Here is a 21,183-nt window from a genome sequence, read left to right on the forward strand (position 1 = left end):
ACCTTGCTGTTCTATTTATTCTGGGTTTCAGTGGGCTCCTAAGGGTATAGTAATAGTGTTCTTTAAAATAGTACTTTTTAGCAAGAATGTAAAATATGTATTGTAACACTTGTTTGGCTATGATATGGCAAAACCCAGGCTAGTGTTTGGTATAGAGCATGTGTTACATGCGACCTTAATACACAGGAGTGGGCCTCCGCTATATGGGAGGTAATAATGGAGCTGACGGTGTAGTTGAACTACAACTAGATAGAGCTTGTGTGGTGCAGATATAATAATGGACGCCAGAAAGGTTCTTGCTCATGAACTATAGTACAAGTTTATTGGACAAGGCACAACTTAATAGTGCAGCAGGGATTATACTCACAGACACAGCAGATTGAATGGTCACAGAGAATAACAGCAGATGTGACACTTTAGGAACAGTCTAACCCACTTGAAGGATTATGCAGAGTATTAGCTGTGAGCCCAGGAATGGATGCCCTTTACTGGAACGGATCCCCTCCAGCCAACTATGGTTCAGGGTAAGGTACTGCCTGAATCCTGCGTCTTAACTGTGGTCCCTACAGCAAGGCATACAAAGCCTGGGTTAGACTAGTGCTGCCCTTACTAAATAAGCTGACTATGCTCACCACCCCTAGAGGGTGCTATTACAAAACTGACTGTGCTAGCTTGATCTCATTCACGGGGCCCTGTCCCCGACTTACAAATGGCTGGTTCTCTTTACTGGGGCCTAATTGCCTCAGGCTCGATGACGTGCAGCCTTAGGACAACAGCAGCCAAAGAGGAAGACACTTCCTTGTGCAAGACACTATATAGTCTGCCAAGGGGAGTGGTCAACCTGGCTAAACCTATAGGGGGTAGCCTAATAACTGTAATCTGAGTGTAGAGGGCTCTGCCCTATTACAGCACAGATAAGGAAAAGATAGGGGATAACACCATAGGGAGCTTAACCCTATGGGTCCCTACAGTATTTTTACTGAATCTCTGCTACTTCTGTCGCAGGTTGAAGGTAAAAACAGGAGAAAGGGAACTAAATATCTAAACACTTTAGGATGAATAAATAAGCTTAAGCTTTCCAAATAATATCATTGGTAAGTGACTTGTGGTAAATAGCAGGACCAATTTTCAAGCTAAGAGTCGGATACTGTTTAGTCGTGACCCATATGTGAATGGATGGGTTATCAGGAACATAGAAAATCAATAATTCTAACTACCACAAAATAAAACAACATAACATTAAAGACATATTAAATTTAGCATTCATTTTCTTTATTAAAGTGTAACACTTTGTACATCCATGTACAGGTATGGGATCTGTTATCTGAAAGGCTTGGAACCTGGGTTTTTGCACATAACGGGTCCTTGGAAGTCTGCTGCAAAAGATTTAAACATTAAAAAATTGGATTGTTTTGCCACCAATATAGATGTATGCAGCTTAGTTGGTACTGTTTCATTATGACAAATATAAAAGAAATGAAGAAAGGAAAAAATGTACACTTCAGATTTACTCTCTGGGAAAGGACCTCATATACAGTATCTTATATTTCTGGGAAATGTGTTTACAGATAGTAGATCAGAGAATGGACTTTCAATAGTTCTAGGTGTTTTTCCCAGAGAAGAGTGCAACATTAAAAATCTCTATGGTGCTATTGACCTTATTGAATTAAGTATAGGACAGGGAGAAATAAAGACAATTAGTAGAAAGGCTACTTAAATGTACTAAAGAGCCATGGACAAGGTTCCCTCTTGGGTTCCTCACATGCCTCATTATAAAACCTTCTTTCTCCCTCACTAGACACATTTGGGTCAGTTCTGTACTTACCATTTGTAACAAGCACTCATTAGTATTTCTAATGCCAAATGTCTGGTAGAAAATCCATGTCTGAGTAGGATGCCATCACAGATCAGCTAAAGAGAACATCCAGTGCTTCCTAAATAAGCTGTAGTATTTAAATCCTTTTCCTTAATCTCTTGTTTGTGTTTCCATAAACCTAAAACAGCATAATCTTATAAATGTGTGGTAAAGAGGAAACGCTTTTCCAGTTGATCATAATCAGGGGAAATCTTCATTCAAAAAGAACTGCAGTTGCTAAGGATGAGGTCTTGGTGGGCTCTGGCCAAATGCCTTTTTTGAGCTAAACTACACAAGAGATTTTGTAGAGCGGTGTCAGATAAACATATGGCAGAGGTACTTGCGTGGGTTTAAAAATAACAGGACTGATGGCAAAATCTGATGTGTAGACTACATGAAAGAAGGGAACGCTGCATGCCGAGTATGTATCCGATAAGATAAAATCTGATGGAGTCTGACAGACTTTTTCTCTCATTTAAATACATTGAATGTCCACCTAACATTATCTGATCATACTAAAGTTGGTCATACACAGGCAGATTTTCTCAGATAAATTATTGTATCAATAAATAATTGTTTAATTGTTGTTTTGACCATACAATATGCCATCCATGGAAAATGGCCATGTTAAAAGATGTCATTGTTTTAGATAATTATTGCTATGCTGCGCTATGATTTTTCAGCATGCTCTGCTGTTTCAGAACTTTGCTGATTAGTTTAAAGAAGAACTATTTCTATTATTAACTAAAATTCAGTGCCAATTGGCTGCTGTCATTTCATGGTATCATGGATATTAACATTTGTTTACATCCGCATTTAACCCAACCATTCAAAATAAAGCCACGCACTGTGAACAGTTGTTTAACCATGATGCAGCTATCCATTGACAAATATTTTTGTTTCACAACTGAAATTTTTAAATCTGTTCAATCAACCATTGGGACAAAGTGGTTAGAACATCATAAATTTTGCAATCATTGGCACTGCATCAATGTATTAATAAGTAGACAATTTTATCAGATTGCACTAAAATCGATCCTTTCACAGGATGAAATCTGCCCATATATGGCCACCTTATAGTAAAGCTGTAGGGATCAGATTTTGTAGGATCCTGTTGGATGCTGTTGTGTAAAGTTGCATGGCAAATTTTGTGGGTCACATAATATCTAAAAAGGAGGAGCTTATTAGAGCAGATCTGCTTCCATGCAACCAGGGCCTAAGATTGCTAATTCTCAGTAGAGTCAAAAGCAAAATCCTTTAGTAATGTTTAGTATTCCAGATAATAGATCCCATACCTGTGCAATAAACCCTTAAAGACTTCATGGATCACTTACTATTCCTGGGCTGCCTGAGAGCTTCCCTTACTGTTCCCTTACCAAGAACAAGCCCATTTCCACCCATGTCATGCATGGCTCACTCATGTCACTCCTCATATTTCATGCAATGCTTCCTCAACCCTGATCAATTGCCACATCAACTGGATATGCATTCTGGGAATTCAGAACTTTCAGTTATTGTTCAATATTTGCTGACACTGTGTGTCAATTTGTAATTTATAAAGCTTTAGTCTGTCACTGAAATCTGATTTTGAAAATTCCACATTGAAAGAAATAAGCAACACTCCAGCAAAATTTATACACTTGCTTTGTACTAATAGTCCGGCAGAAAAAACTTACTGAAAAATAAAACATATCGATATTTTGTTAAATCTGTGTAATGTGTGGACACAGATAAAACCTGACCAACTAAAGATTCCACAAGCACAATTTCTCGATGGGTATGCACTCCAGACGCGGTGAAGTTGGTTAAGAAATAGCTTCATTCACAATAATCCTGACGTGTGAATGAATAAAGCTATTTCTTAACCACCTTCACCGTGTCTGGAGTGCATACCCATTGAGAAATTTTGCTTGTGACTGCTGGGTCTCTCTTTGCTATGGGTCTGGGGCACTGCACCCGGACCACCGGATCAGTGGGGTGAGTGTCCATGAAAAACTGTGATTCACGTTATAATTTAATGAAGAAATAATTGTGGAAAATTTTCCCTGGGTGAAGGGAAAGGCACCTGAACCAACTCTGTAAAGGGGTGAGCGAATGCAAATTGAGACTGGCTGTTTTGGTATTGTATTCAACTAAAGATTCTAGTCAATTCCTACACCTTAATAATATGGTCCACAGAAAGCTATAAACATTGCACTGAAAGTAGTTGTGTCTTAAACTAAATAGGCATCTAGTTAGGAGGTCCTATTAGGTATAAAACTCACATAATACTTAAGTTTAACAAAGCAGACACCTTACTGCCTTATTTATTCTGCCTAAAGACTAATAGCATTTGACAGCAGTGCACTTATTATTAGGGTGTATAAAGATTGTGTTCAGCATAAATAGAGAATAGGAGTTAAATAGAGAGCTCCAAGATTGTTTATCTTCTTAAGAGACACCATTAGTAAGGAACATTGCTAAAGATTCAGAGTCTTGGTTGATAATCAGCAGAATTAAGAACAATCCTGTTCAGCTTAACCAGTGATAGCATTTAACTAACTTCCAAATGAGAACCCCAAGGGAACTTACATACGGTAACACAGTAATTGGACATAAAAATGCATAGGATTTTGAACCTTTAACCTGATTCACTAGCAATACACATGCTTCCAGCTATTTATTGATGCTCAGTATATGGGTTTAATGCATTATACTTTTATACTTTTTCCTTTTCATTTGCATTTCTGGTTTGATGTACACTAGTTTGAACATGGCAATAGTTTCTGGGTTCCATTAGCAAAACCTGTCAAAAGATGTAACTGATTTGAACACTGAGCAATCTAATTTGTGTCAATATTATAGAAGTAGCGACAGTCACATCTTAGTTTGTCTTTACGCTAGAATTCTTGGGAAAAACATGCTGAACTTTGGTTAATAAAAGGCCATCCAAAAATTGTGATTTGAACCATGTGCCATTTTAGTAAAGGCTGGCAGGTTTATTATTACAGATAAAAAACAATACATGTTTGTTTAAATAGGACACTATGGGAAATGGCAATACTGTATTTTGAAACATTAAGGATAACTGTTTTTTGGATAATCCCATACATGGAAGTGCCAAATACCATTTTTTCTCCATTGTTCATACAGCCTGTCCACTCCCCTGAGCAGAGGGTGTGGAGCACCTAGACCACTTCTCTACTTTGGTGAATTTAATTCCTATATTGCTCTGGCCCCCCAGCTAAAGCAAATTCAAGGCTCCCTAGACAATGCTTAAGCCATATGCATTATGCCGCCTCCTGTTTTAAACTGAGCTGTTCTCAGAGCATACTAAAGTTATATATATACAGTATATATCCATTGAAAATTTAGTGTCATTAAATTAATATTGTGGTTCTGAAGCTTTTCTGCTCTAATTTAGTGTGCTATACTCATGTACCCAGTGACATATGCACAGCACAATCTTTGTGCCTATGGAGACTGGGTTGGACAAGGTTTAATGGATGCACAGTATTTAGAAATCCCTTTCTATACTGCATCCTTCCCCACCTCCACACAACTTCCTGTCTTTACTTGAATGAAGGAGAAAACAGCCATAATAAATTGCAAAACCTAGACAACAAGACACTACTGTCACAAATCAAACTGATACGGGAAAACAGCTGTCAGCAGGAGAAGGTTCTCCTTATGGGAGCATTGCTGGCCAAGTTGGGGTATTTCAATAATAATGACTTGAGAATGACCGGCAACCTTACATGTTATTTAAGATTACAGCTTTACAAATTATGGTTTTACAAATTTCAGAAAATATATACAGTAAAAGGACTTATTTAAAAAAAAAAAAAAGTATATAAAATGGTTTATGTCAAAAACCCTGTTTTATCTAAATAAACCATTTTCATAAGAATATATTTTTTAGTAGTATGTGCCACTGGGTAATCCTAAATAGAAAATTGCCATTTTAAGAATTAAGGGCCACCTCCTGGGATCATAGGATTCCCAGTGCACACAAACAAGCCAAGGCACACATACATGCTAGGTGAGATTCTTTAATAGTTTATATTATGTTAAGTGATCTATATGTTGGTTAAGTATTCATTCTGGGGGTATAGTTTTCCATTAGTTAGTCCTTTTTCATGGAAAACAATAAGTCACATCTAAATACAACTCATTATTTATCATGGTGGCTACTATCTGCAAGGAGTTTGTATTCTCACACTGTCTCTGCTTGGGTTACCTCCGACACTCCAAAAATAAACAGGTAGGTTAATCTGCTTCTCATAAAACTAATCATAGCATGTGCGAATGCTATAGGGACTTTAGATTGTAAGCGCTATTGGGGCAGGCACTGATGGGAATTGTGTATAATCTCTGTAAAGCACTGCATATGTTGGCACAATATAAATATCAAGAAACAAATAAATAACCTTTTTACTGTGCTTGTGCAAAACAAAGGTTTACATACATGCACATTGCCTTTATAAATGTAGGCAAATACCACTACCTCAGAGGCCACCTACCATTTCAACTGGGAGTGCATGATGCTAAACTCCTGTTCCTCTAGTGCTTATTATTTTGCATTGTTACCTGCACCACCACAGATACAAAGACTTAATTAGACAAACATTTGCATTAACCTTTTGTATTTTGTATTTAATCCTTTCAACTAGTCTAATGGCACAGCGGGTGATTTGACCACCGTTGTGCTTAGGCCAAAAAACAGTGGCACCTCAGTACTAAGGTAATATAAACAAAACAAATTTGTCTAGCCTTTCTCCACTGCTTAATTCATTTAGCTGGAATGACTACACATTTGCAAGTTGTGTTCTTTCTTAAACAAGATTATTTTATTAAATTACTATTAAATTATTTAAACAGAGCTGCAAACTTTTATTTTTTTTGGTGATGGAGTCACACCCATTATATATCCAAAGTCAATATTGCTGCAATTATTCCAGATCAGGGCTGTCCAACTGAAGGCCTGCGGGCTGGATATAGCCCTTCAAATGATTTTTTATGACCCCCCAATCTGCAAAGGCTAATGCCATGTGTAATTTCTCGGCAAGCTGTTGAGAATTCGCCCCTACCCTTGAAAATCCTCCTACCTGTACCTGCACCCAAAGGCATTGAAGACGCTTGGGTGCAGGCAGATGTGGCTGATATCTGCCAAAAAAACAGAAGACTTTGACAGAAAGCATTTTCACAGACTTCCCTGTATGACATTATCATTTCAATATAATCTGGCCCCTAGACATGCTATATGAGAAATAATCAGCCCACTACATTTAATAAGTTGGACAGTACTGTTCTAGATCTTAAAAAAATCCCTGAAAATCTTTTCAAATGACAATGTTTTATTGGCCTGTAATAAATATCTACTGGAAATCTGTATTTAGAACTGCAAAATCTCTTTTTGAGTCAGAAATAGGTATAGAAAACTAGTAAATTAAATGAAACAGCAATATCAAGGGAAATAATTGAACAATTTAAGTAGTAAATAGGCCCCTTTAGGTATAAGAAGCCTAAAACTAAGCTGCAATCACCTATTGTGCATGTCTGTAATTTAGCTCTTAGAAATAAATAAATAAACAGCTGGACAAATTGATTTAGATATTAAGCTTATCTAATGTGGTAGACAGGAATAACTTGGCTTTCAAGGTAACCCTAGCACAAATATTTTCTGAGCTGGCCACCATTCACTGTACCTGTGATACCCATTGTGGTCATGGGTCCTTACTACAGCACCTGCACAGCTGTGGGGTCTGATCTTCATACAGTTACAACACTGATGGTAAAAAAAACAGTATGAACGAGGACACAAAGGGGCACATTTACTAACACACGAATCCGAATTGGAAAAATTCCGATTGGAAAACGAACATTTTGCGACTTTTTCGTATTTTTTGCGATTTTTTTTGGCGCCTTTACGACTTTTCGGAAATTGTCGCGACTTTTTCGTTACCAATACGATTTGCGCGAAAAAACGCAAGTTTTTCGTAGCCATTACGATGCGCTCGTATCTTGTCGCGACTTTTTCGTATTGAGCGCTCGTAAGCGGCGGGCGAAACTTTCAGACTTAGCATGATTTTGGAAGCCTCCCATAAGACTCAATGGCACCCTGCAGCTCCAACCTGGCCCAAGAAAAGTCACCATACTGAAGCTTGAATGAATCCGAATCTTTCATACTCTGCTCGAAGGCTACGAAAAAGTCGCGGCTTTTCGCGCAAGTTTTACCGATACGAAAAAAATCGCCAGATTTTGCGCACCATTCGGAATGGCAACGAAAAAGTCGCGACAATTTTCCGAAAAATCGCCAAATACCGATCATTACGAAAAAAACGCAATCGGATGCATTCGGCCCGTTCGTGAGTAAGTAAATGTGCCCCAAAGTATGCCTTTAAATAAATAGTTTTACACAGAGACAAAACCTTTATCAGTATTTGTCTGTACAATCACGTCCAGTCATGTTTTATATAGAATTCACTATAGCATGCTTTACTGCTGTCCAGTCTAGTCCTATTTGCTTCAAATCATTTCCCATTCAGTCATTCATGTTTCATTCAGTATGCCTTTATTAATTTACCAGCCCTTGTGCAATAGTCCTTGTACTCCATATTTGAAATTGCTTTGGTTTGTATTTATAAGCTCAGTTTACAACTTTATAAATCAGTTTATTACTGAGTGAATTTTGAGCACAGGTCTCTGCAAACCTTATAAAAAATACACCGTAAGCCTGTGCTATTGTATTGAACTGGTAAAAATGACTGCAAGGGGTATATGTTATCCGATAGGGACCTAGTATTGTAATTTCCACTGGGGGGGACTAAATCATTTATAATCTCTGTAAAGCACTATGAAATATGTTGGCTCTATAGAAAGGATAATAATAATAGCTTCTACATTCAGTTACCACATTGAGAATCTTGCATGAGGGTCACTGCAGCCTGACACAAGAGCCACTTCAGACTGATGAGACCCAGTAAGAACAGTTGGATTTCTAGCTCTCCTTTCATCTCAGATGCGTTGAAAGAAGGGATGTCAGTGCGGCAGCTGTTGTGAATTACAAATCCCAGCATTCTCAGCCAGATTATGTTGGAATACTACTAGGAAATATAAAATGGAGTTACCCTTTTTCTCTGGGGACAACTAACATGCAAAATGTTGCCTCTTTTTGTGCACTTGAAAGCCAAATAATAAAAAACAAATAATAAAATTGTCATAAAATGTTCCAGTTTATGTAGTTTTCTACATTTTGCCTACAAGTTGCAAGAGTTTAAAGAATTGCATGACTGATATATATAGTTGTTAAAAATGTGGAAATAAAGTGATATATCCTAAATATATTCATATATCCACCCACTAATGTCATGAATGATTATGTCCTAAGACCAAACTATTTAACATGACAATACAGGTTTAAGTTTTTAGCCAGATATTTCATTAAAGGAACAGTAACACCAAAAAATGAAAGTTTTTTAAAGTATTTAAAATATAATGTACTGTGGCCCTGCACTGGTAAAAGTTGTGTGTTTGCTACAGTAATACTACTATAGTTTATATAAATAAGCTGCTGTGTAGCCATGGGGGCAGCCATTAAACTTGGAAAATAGGAGAAAAGGCACAGGTTACATAGCAGATAACAGATAAGCTCTCTAGAATACAATAGTGTTTATCTGTTATCTCCTATGTGCCTGTGCCTTTTCTCCTTTGAATGGCTGCCCCCTTGGCTAAACAGCAGCTTTGTTTATATAAATTTCTGAGGCAAACACACCAGTTGTACCAGTGCAGGGCAGCAGTATATTTTATTCTTATTACTTTTATACACTTTCATTTTTTGGTGTTACTGTTCCTTTAAGACAAAGAGCATTATAACACAGCACTGAGCACTTTGTCTGGATATAACCACTAAAGGACACAAAGAAAATAGGGGTAACTTGTTATTAATCTAGACGAAAGTGCAAATACACAAAAATATCTTATGCAACAAGCACTTGCATCTGGCATGTCTGTATCAATGCTAGGTGCAGACCACACTTAGACACACGGAGCTACTAGCAGCAGCTACTGTACACAGCTACTAAAATAGACAATGATGATCATTTACTGATAATTGTCTTTGATATATTGTCTATGGCAGGGTATTTTCCGGTGTTTAGAAGCCATGACAAGTTGTTGCTACTAAGTAGCTCTGTGTGTCTTCATCCTAACAGAGGGTGCAAGGCATCCATGTCCTTGCCAGCTGCCATAGGGAAAGCAGTATGTAGAGCTCCTTTGTAGCCTACATTCCCTGTGCTTTGCTATATCAAGTAAAGCTGGAGGATGCTGGGATAAGAACTTCCATATCCTGATGTGAGTAGTGTATTATCTCTCTGAAGTACTGTGAAATATGTTGGGGCTATATAAATAAAAAAGAGGTAATTTGATTTTGACATAGAAAACTGATCCAAAAGACAATGCAGGAAAATACTGGCTCAGATATATCCATAACATCCCTCCCATTATCACCATTAAAATGCATTTTTTATATTAACCGTAGCACTGACTGTATTTGGTTAACATTATCAAAACAATACCATACCTGCTAAATACCTTACTGTGCTCAGTGGAGCAAACTATCAAACAATATTTTCTCATCTGTTGTATGGGTCACTTAATACTAGAGCCAGTGGCGTAATTACCTGCACTGGGCCCCCCTTCAAAAAAAATCTTCATGAGGCCAGTGCAGAGTAGACTCACCTGGCCCTCTGCCCTTCCACTCGCTCACAAGTAAATCCCCACTCCCTGCCTGCTCTTCTACCCGAGAGCCAGTGTGGAGCGGAGATTTATATACAGCAATAAAGGAAGCAGACCCATGGAGTCTATGGGAGACAGGCTTTCCATAATTTGGAGCTTTCTGGATATCGGGTTTCAGGTTTCCGGATAAGGGATCCCTTAAGGGTCTTGTGGTTCAAATCAATATTAGTGTATTACAATTGTATGTACAACTGACATTTCTGTCCCTTGTGTTTTATTCTGTATATATATTGAATCCCATGCACAAGGGCAGCTCCATGTTAGCAAGTTTGAAGTGAGGTGCTGTCGTGTGGATTTTTATATATATATACATATATTTGTCAAGGGACTTCAAAGGAATGTGAGGGCTTAAAATAAAAGGCCTAAACTTCACATTCCTGTGCTAGCCCCGTGACCTTTTCATGCCATTTGTGTTCCCGGGGTCACAAGGTGTCTGGGCTCTTCACACTTTGTCAAATGAACTCCTGACCTTCCTTAACGAGCACTTAATGATAGGTTTAATCTTCCTGCCCAGCAATTACCCAGAACCAACTATCACATTGAACTAGGAGAAACAGCAGGATGCCATTACTAGAAAAAACAGTAACTGTAACAGGATAGGGGTTAAAGGGATTGTCACTAAACAAGAGTCACTAAATGCCACCAATTCCTGTTTTTCCAAGTCATGGTGATTTCAGTTGTTCCTCTTGGAGAACATGTATATTTCTGTAAGCAGTACAGCACAATATCATACAAAAGGAGGAGGCCAAACTTGTCAGTCTTTTGCGTACCTCCCCCATGTCATTTGACTAATGAGTGATAGCTCTCTGTCACTTGGTAGTACCAGAGCCCCTCAGAATGAATGCTGGTTATATTCAATCAACACTTGCATTTTATAAGCCCCTGGAGCCAAACGTTCCTAGACTAGTGAACCCCAGGCTGCCTTCTGTCTGGCCATATCACTATTTTCTGGAGCCAATGTGTCTTTCTTTTAACAGCTGCAGAGAAACAGGTAATTAGGGCTAAGGGCTGATAATTGTCTTCCTTTAGAACAAGGCAATTATATATTTTGAAAACTGGCTCTGGCGAAAGCTAAATTGCAGCTATCAAAGCTTTAAAGTTGCCATAAAAATGTGGGGTCAAGGAAATGTCAAACTGACAGCCTTCCTGGTTTATATTCTAGTTATTCCACTAATAATGAACTGTCCCAAAGACTCACTTTCAATCCATATTATTTCTAGGTTTCAACTTTTTTGTCAGTTTGCATAGACATGTTACATTCCTTGGCAGAACGGATTTTGGCCAACGAGGGCTTTCTAACATGCCATGTTCTCTCTGTGCTCACTTTGGTTTCTTCCCATACTGCAAAAACATATAAGCAAGTTAACTGGCTTCAAATTGTGTGTGTGAATGTGATAGGGACCTTAGATTGTAAGCTCCACTGGGGCAGAGACAAATGTGAATGATGTATAATCTCTGTAAGTTACTGCAAAATACATCAGCACTATATAAGTAGAAGATATTAATAAAGCAAAGAGTATCCCCAGCAACCCTGTTGCAGTGTAAGGCACCAAATTGTTTTTTTACTGTTCTTTGGATAAACTAGGGCTGAGTTTATTCCTTTGTAAAAATTGTGATGCAAATAAATTTAAAAAAAGGAACAGGCCTTTTGGTGAACTTTTTAGTAACCGATGTAGAACTCCGACCCCATCTTGTGTTAACACTGACAGGCATGACAACGGACCATCGGTTTGTCCTTGTGTTGGGTACCAGTGCAGAAACACCAAACTATGCATTCAGGGCATACCCCATGCATGCACTAAAGGGCCAATGCCATGCTGATACAGTGCAACTGATGACATATCTTGGTGCCTCACCCATTATCAATATAATATATACTGTATATAGGACATAGTGCACATTCTGTGCATTAAGCTACCAAGCAATGTCCTCCTCTTTAAGCAAAACAGGTAATTGTTTATGCATATATTGCAATATACTTCAAGCTGGCCAACTGCGTCAAAGTCATCCCCAGTCTAGCCAGTCCTACACTCACATTTATCTGATTCACTAAGAAATCTACTGCTTGCTGGCCCCTGCTCTTGTATAAATTATAGCAAAGGAATATGCCCTATATATATTGATAATGGGTAAGTGCAGAGGACCTCTTGTTGCTGTCTGTATGAATTTTGAGGTCACAGCCTCATTGCACCCTTGCCTAATGGTTAAAAAAAATTTTGGTGAGCATAAATTTCCCTTGTTTGCAGTAATAAGACAGTACTGTCTGGAGATTAGAGAAAGAACACCCATCCAGAATGCCCCAAGTCCCGAGCATTCTCCTGTATTCGGCGCTTGCTTGCATCACAATGTGTACAGCTGCGGTTACTTTTACGTTCCCTTGCAATGGAACACATGAAAGCTCTGTGGCGAGGGAATGCAAGTAAGAACTGCCATGTGAAAGAGGGCTTAGTGTGTGGGTGTGTTCTGTACTTGGTGCAAATCAGACTGCAAGCTCCACTAGGACAGGAACTGATGAGAAAAATAATATCTATAAAGCACTGTGTAATGGTGTCACTGCTATATAAGTAAAGGATAATAATAGTTTTAACAGGGATAAGCAACATTTGATTCTCTAGCTGCTGCAGAATTAAAATCCCCAGTATCTTCCACCGGGCTTAATGGGAGTAATTTCTACAATTTTTAGAGAACTTAAGTTTGGTTTTCCCTGAAAGTCTGAAGCCATGCAGGTCACATGTCTGTTATTTTCAATTACTATGTTCTAATTATTTTCCATTATTCCATGAGCGCTTATTCTTGATGTATCTTGATATTTTCTTTATAGTTGCCAAAACCGATATTTCGATAAGGTATCAAAACAACAGATTTTATATATATATATATATATATATATAGATAGATAGATATACACACAACATTTTCATTTCAAACAAATCTACATGCAGCTACCACCAACATACACTAGTATAGAATATTTCTTTGGAAACAATGGAACATAAACATAATAATGATATTCCTGCTTTTTGATTGGCTCTATTTTTCATACCAAGTGGTATGGAGATGTTGTGTGTCTGTGTTGGAATTGAGGGGAGGGCATGCCTCTTGGTTTATGTTTAAAGAGAGCAGCATTGCTGTTAACAACTACAGCATCAAAGCTTTTTCCTAAATTTCTAACACACCATAATTTACTCAGAGAAACTGTGAAAGTGGGTTGCAGTTAAATATAGCAGCGTTAATCCAGTTTTATACGCCTTCCTCTCCTGGCATCCCCACACACTGTTATGTTCAAAGTACAGATTTGCTAGCAGCTCTGGCAATTTCCTGTCCAGCTGTAGCTCAAATGACTGCTTTTTTTTAATATGGTCTGCAGATAATTTTAGCCAGAATTTCCTCTTTGTGGATTAATGATATGCTTCCCTCCAAGAACTTGTATGGCTGTGTTTCTACTGTTCTGCTGAAACTAACAGATGGCTACACCACCAGTTCCTCTGCTTCTTTTATTCTGTCTTTTATTTTGTTAGACTACCTCTGAAATTTACAGCCATGGTGAACTAAACCTATGGAGTTTCATTTAAAGGACGTGTAAACCCCACACACAAAAATTTAATCATTGAACAGCCTCTTTGAAATCTTTCAATACCTGCCACACTGGTTGTCCAGAGGTTAATAGTAAGGCTGCAACATCCCCTTAATCACTTAAGGTCCGGTCCCCATACATGGGCCAATAGTAGCTGCCGATATCGGTCCCTTGGACCGTTTCGGCAGATAATTTTTGGTATGATTTGGACTTGTCAAGTTTAAAGTAATTATCTTGAGTGACCCAGTAAACATAACTAGAGCTGAAATATACCAGTACCAGGGCTGAAAATGGGTTCTTCTCCAAGTGAATGGGCTATGGCAATGCCAGTTTCTGGAACTTATCTCCAAGCACATATATACTGGTAGAGAATAAGCATAGCATGCTTTTAGCTTTTTAGAAATGTTGTTTTACCATATCTGAAAGTTTTACCCACCGTAAACAATTCTGCCCCAAGAAGCATCTACTCCAGTTCTTGCTTGTATATAATGACACAAGGCACAGAGAGGAAGGGGTGCCTATGCACCTTGTGTGCGGTCAATTGGCTTAGCTTTAAAACAAATTAAGGTGGCCATACACATAGCAATTTCAATCTTTCATGCGACCATTGGTCACACAAAAGATCGTTTCCACCCTCCCTTGACGTTTAGGGCTGAATCATCAGATATGGAGGTAGAAACAATAAAAATTCTACCTCCTTTTGACGATTTAGCCCTGAACGTAGATTTTGCTACAAATCTTTTAACCTGGCGATCCGATATCCGCAGCCTTTTGCAATATCGGTAACCTCATCGAGCCGTCATACACGCACCAAATATTGTATTAAACGAGGTTTCGTACAATATTATCGGTGCGTGTATGGCTGGCTTTACTGTTTAAGGACTGGGACACACTGAGCAAATCATTCACTTTCCTCCTCCTGTGTTATAAAAATTGTTCAGACTCATAAATGGGCCAATGGAGTGGTGAGTTGATAAAGGTGGCAGGGTTGGCAGCCAGTAGAGGCCTGTGTATAACCAGCTATTATATTATATGTTGTGCTGAGCAACATGCAGCAATCACCTGTTCTTCATAGAACTGTTCTAAACCATCTAGATCAGTGCTGTCCAACTTCTATGGTGCCGAGGGCCGGAATTTCTCTAGCATACATAGTGGAGGGCCGCTAATGGAAGCCAGTTTTGACCACTCCCCTTTTTGAAACCACACCCACTTCAAACCACACCTATTTTATCACAATGGTGGTAGCACAGCAAAATCCCAAATGCTTGGTCCTTACTGTGGGGATATCAACCATCATTCATATGTGAAAGAATTATGTCATATTAAGATATACCCTTAAATTCCATATGCCTCCTCCTCCCCTGTGGATAGCAGAGCAACCCCCAGTACATAATTACACACCTTAGGGGCCATTTAATGGCTATTTCCAACTGCTAACAAACTCCCACAACAAACCCCTGCCAGGTTCACCTCCCACAAGCAGCATAGGGCAAGCAGAGTATGGCACACACAGGCAGCACTCTGCCTGTCCTATGCTGTCTGTGTGTGCCATACTCTGCCTGTCCTACCCTGCCTGTGTGTGCCATACTCTGCCTTCCCTATGCTGCCTCTGTGTGCCATACTCTGCCTGCCCTACCCTGCCTGTGTGTGCCATACTTTGCCTGCCCTATCCTGACTGTGTGTGCCATACTCTGCCTGCCCTACCCTTCCTGTGTGTGCCATACCCTCCCTGACCTATGCTGGCTGTATGTGCCATACTCTGCTTACAGTACCTATGTCTGAGGTGTGAAGAAGTGAACAATGGGAGTGATTACAGTCTGAGTCTGAGGTGTGAACACTGCAGGGGGTGAACAATGCAGGTATTAAAAGGTGTGAAAAACACAGGGGATTACATTTTTAAACAATACAGAGGGATTACAGCCTGAATCTGAGGTGAGAACCATGCAGGGGGCCAGTTAATCTCAGTACTGATACCATTTAATCCTTACTCAAAGGTAAGCCATCAAAGCAGCCAGACAGGTGGGGGGCCACACAGAGGGGGGTTGCGGGCCGCCAGTTGGACAGCACTGATCTAGATATATTTTCTAACAAATGGCTCTTGCCAGAAGTTCTCAAAATCAGCTTGACCAAAACCCCCTTTTAATTTTCCATTAAGTATGCACTGCAGTGAATGCAACTGTCTTTCCAGAGTGCAAAGAAGCAGTAAGACGGGTGTTTTGCAAGAAATGCAGCCCTTTCTTCCCTAACGTGTTGTACTCATACAGATGCATGTAAGCACAGATGCATGAATGCAGCATATTGTTTGTAAGTATGAATCCTTTGAACATGCTCTGTTTTGAGACTATTAATGGAATGAATGCAGCTGTCCAGAGCAGCAAACAAGCAGCAAGACTAGATAGTTGATGTCAACCCCCCCACCCCAGTTTAGAGGTGACTTTGTTTTTTTTTTGAGAATGCTAATAGTATAAATGAAGTTGTTATACAGGCCTGGACTGGCAATCTGGGGATTATGGCAAATGTAAGATGCCACAATCACTAATTTAGTGGCTGATGGGGGCAGTCTGGGAGTGTTTGAAATGCCAGAGCCTATTTTAAATCCCAGTCCAGGTCCAATGCCAGTCCATGCACCATTCTACCTTCCACCTGTTAAGAAGAAACACGGGCTGATTTTCATTTTCACTGTGATCCATGTGGATTGCATGAAAGCCTTTCAAACCTGCCTTGTCCTCATAGTACCATTTGTGCAAAGATGGTCAGCTAGTATGATCAAAAAATGGAGATGGCCTTCCCTTAATTCAGATATTTCTGGATTATGGATTTCCAGATAAGGGATCCCATACCTGTTTATGCAAAGGTATCATATATATATATATATGATAAGGGAATCATATCCTACAATTGAAACATTCCAACAAGCCCCTATGATGTCATATCGTAGGGGCCACACAATAGGTGGCAAATTAGTAAGAGCTGAGGTCTCCCCTGTACCGAGAAAATTTACTTTCTTAGGTCCACCTAGAGAAGGTATGTACAAATGCAAGGGTTGTACTCAATGCCGTTTTGTTTTGGTGGGGCCACGATTCACTGACCCTCATACAGGGAGATCATATAAAATACGGGGACATCATACATGTGACACCAATTTTGTAGTATATATGCTTGTCTGTCCATGTAATCTAATTTATATCGGAGAAACTATTCAGAAGGTCAAGGACAGGTTTTCACAACATAGATCAACAGTGAATACTGGTAACAGAATTCTCCCAGTATCTAGACATTGTTTAGAACTGGGACATACAGCTGATGATCTTAGATATCGGGTAATACAACATGTTCCTGCCCCTGGAAGGGGTGGAGACCGAGTCAAAATCCTCAAGAAAACTGAGGTAGAATGGATTCATCGTTTAAACTCTCTAGCTCCATATGGGTTAAACAGGGATTTTGATTTACATCTATTTTTGTAAAATAACCTATCTCTGTATTATTATTTTTTATTTATTTTTGTTAAAAAAAAAAAAAAATTTCTTATTTTTGTTTTCATTTATATAATCAATGCTTATGCTGAATAACTGAGACTGCTGTGATTCTAGGTCCCGTTTTTGACATGATTACATCGTACCAAGTACTGTTTCAATATTATGTATGCATAGGTGCCTTTACATAATAGATCGATAACTCCTTATTAATATATACTGAATCAGGGACTGATGTGCCGGCTTCTGTGGATGCTGATTACGCCGACAGTGTGATCCGTTTCCACGGTGACCCGCTACGTCACTTCCGGTTTTCGGCTATACAAGGAAGTAACAAGCTATGTGGATTACTGACTGTACTTAGCCACGAGGTGCGCTTGAGAAAGGGGGAGGGATGCCCCCGAAACGTCGCGCGGATGTGGCATAATGGACTGATAAGTATAGTTGCTATACTGCTTTGAACGATCATTGTATTCGTTTTTTAAGAAAATGCTTGAATAAAAGCTATGTTTTACAAGTTTGGTGTGCGGCTCAGTTGGAAGATATATATATATATATATATACATTTTTAATTTACACTCCTGAAAATGCATTTTCTATAAATGAAGTTAGGATATTTTCATTTCTGAACTACAAAAGGTGAAGCGTAGAACAGAAATGATTGAAAACTGGTTTGAACTAAGACTGAAATGTTGCTGTTAAGATGAATTACCTAAAATTTCATCTTGCAAGCATTCTGTGGGCTTTAAATATAGTGCTTTATCCAACGCAGACTACAGAATTAATAACCTGATAATTGTGTAAAAAGTCTACTTCATGTCCCTGCTCATGTTGTAAATGGCTTTTACACTGGAACAAAAACAGGACAAACCAACATAAAAAACAATACTCAACTAATATTTAAGACAAACCCCACTCATACATATTTTATAATATAAAAAAAAACATTTTTGTAAATGTCTATACAGTTTCAATCTTGATTTGAAACCTCAAGAGCCGTAGAACTTAAAGGGACAGTAACACCAAAAAATGAAAGTGTATAAAGGTAATTACTATATAATGTAATGCTGCCCTGTACTGGTACAACTGGTGTGTTTTCCTTAGAAAGACTACTATAGTTTATATAATAACGCTGCTGTGTAGCCACGGGGGCAGCCATTTACAGGAGAAAAGGCACAGGTTACTTAGCAGATAACAAATAAAACCCCATTATATTCTACAAAGCTTATCTGATATCTGCTATGTGCCTGTGCCTTTTCTCCTTTTTCCCAGCTTCAATGGCTGCCCCCGTGTTAACATAGCAGCTCATTTATATAAACTATAGTAGCATTTCTGTTGCAAACTTACCAGTTTTACCAGCGCAGGGCAACTGTACATTATATTTTAATTACTTTAAAACACTTTCATTTTTTGGTGTTACTGTTCCTTTAAGGTGGTAATGTGAATAATATCCAACCTAAAGAAAAATCTTCAGCACACCACTTACATACATGTTCTCAGAGGGTGCTTTTAGTGAGTAAATTGTTCACTTGTGTGTATTGTACCTGAGGAAGGGGTCACCCCCGAAAGCTTGTGCTGTTTTGCTCATTTTTGTAAATAAATGATTTAAAGGCATTGCCGACACAACTGGTGTGCTTCTTTCCCTTTGCAAAATAATATCCAACCCCCATAGTTTGCCAGATGTTAGTGAAATATGGCCACACACATGGAAGATAAATTATACTTACTCAAGAGTAGGGCCATGAGGCCAATTATCAGATCATTCAATGGAAATTCAGAAAGCCAGTATATGTGGTCACTGGTTAGCCATGGTTTTCAACACAAAGCTGACCATGTATATGTTGCCAGCATTTAGGTGAAGTGCCTCAGAATTTTACCATGCCTCTTCCAAGTAGCACATGTAAGGGAAGTGGTACATGGGGAGATTAGTTGCCCTGCAATGCCATCCCACCGGCTAGAATGTAAATCACCAGTGGGATAGGATATGCGTCGCTGCAATGTCCTGTAGTCGCCCGAAGTTGTCTTGAGAGAAACTACAGGACATCGCAGCGATGAGTATGCCATCCTACCAGCGATTTACATTCTAGCCGGTGAGATGGCATTGCGGGGAGATTAGTCGTCCACTACAATGAAGATTTGTCACGGGGCGACTAATCTCCCCGTGTACCCCTGCCCTAAATGAATAAAGTAAATTTTGTATTGAAAAGATTTTACAAATCCTTTAATGAATAAGATTTTAATTTTAATGAGACACCTACATGTAATGTCATGTTATGGAACTAATTTTAAAGAGCTAATGAGAATAATGCTTTAAGAATAGCTTTCTTGTTTGATTTTGTTAATCATAAATACATCCAAAAAAGTGATGATGTTATCAGTCTGTTATATACAAATGTCAGGTATCACAGAGCCAGCATCAAATAATTCTTATTTGATATATTATAAACAAATTCATATTTTACAAAAGCTTTAACGGAGTTTAGCTATTGGTTTTGGTTTCTTTCCCTTCTGCATTCTGACAACAGTACATATTTAAAGAAGTCAGAATCAGATTGCTATTCAGATCAACACTGAATGCAGCAATAAGTCCATTTTGTTTTCTGTGTTGGTCCTCATCCCTGTGCATGCAGACCCCACAATAAAGAATTAGGTCACTAATAATGGAGTAATGCATAAAACTGCAATGTAATTAAAAACACATTACAATGATGATGTGATATGAAAATGTATTTTGGTATTATTTAGGGTGAAGGCACACACAGCTACTAGTAGCAGCTACTTGTCTTGGCTACTAAAATGGACAATGCTGATCATTTACTGATAATTGGCTCTACATGTGTTTTAGCAAAGGCAATTCTCAGTATTGTCTATGGCAGGGTATTTTCTGGCGTTTAGTAGCCATGAAAAAGTAGCTGCTACTAGTAGCTCTGTGTGTCATCGCCCTAAAGTAGCCAAAGCAGAGAAGAGAAAAATAAAACAAGCAGGTAAAGTGGGGCCATAGCATTTTCATAATGCCTTAACCAGTATAAAAGCTATAAAATCAAAAAGGAACCATAAACACATAGGAGCTATAACAGTAAATAAGTCACAGACCTTTGCACATTGCTAATAATTAAGCAAGCTTTATAATGTGTGTTCTATGTTATCTATAGGATAGCTGTTGCAGCAGTACGACAAGGTTTGCAGCACTTAACCTGCCCACTAGTAGCTCCATAGGTTTACTGAGTGTGTTCAAAGTCAGCGTGCTTGCAGCCAGTGGATACTCAAGGTGGTCCACCACATGCTTAGAGTAACTATCTTAAAAAAGAAAATTTAATATAAGCTTCATCACACTGAAATACTCTTTCTAAATATAATTGTTCACTATATCTCTGTCAGCATCTGTTGTTTTTCTTTCTCTCTTTATGCAGGGGTTGCGTGTCAGATTTTGGTTGTGCTGGATTCAAATAAAATAACTGACCTTGGCACAAATTCTGCATGCAGAGAAAATGGATTTCTGGTGATTT

The sequence above is a fragment of the Xenopus tropicalis genome, chromosome 3 (assembly GCF_000004195.4).
Source record: "Xenopus tropicalis strain Nigerian chromosome 3, UCB_Xtro_10.0, whole genome shotgun sequence".
Lineage (NCBI taxonomy): Eukaryota > Metazoa > Chordata > Amphibia > Anura > Pipidae > Xenopus > Xenopus tropicalis.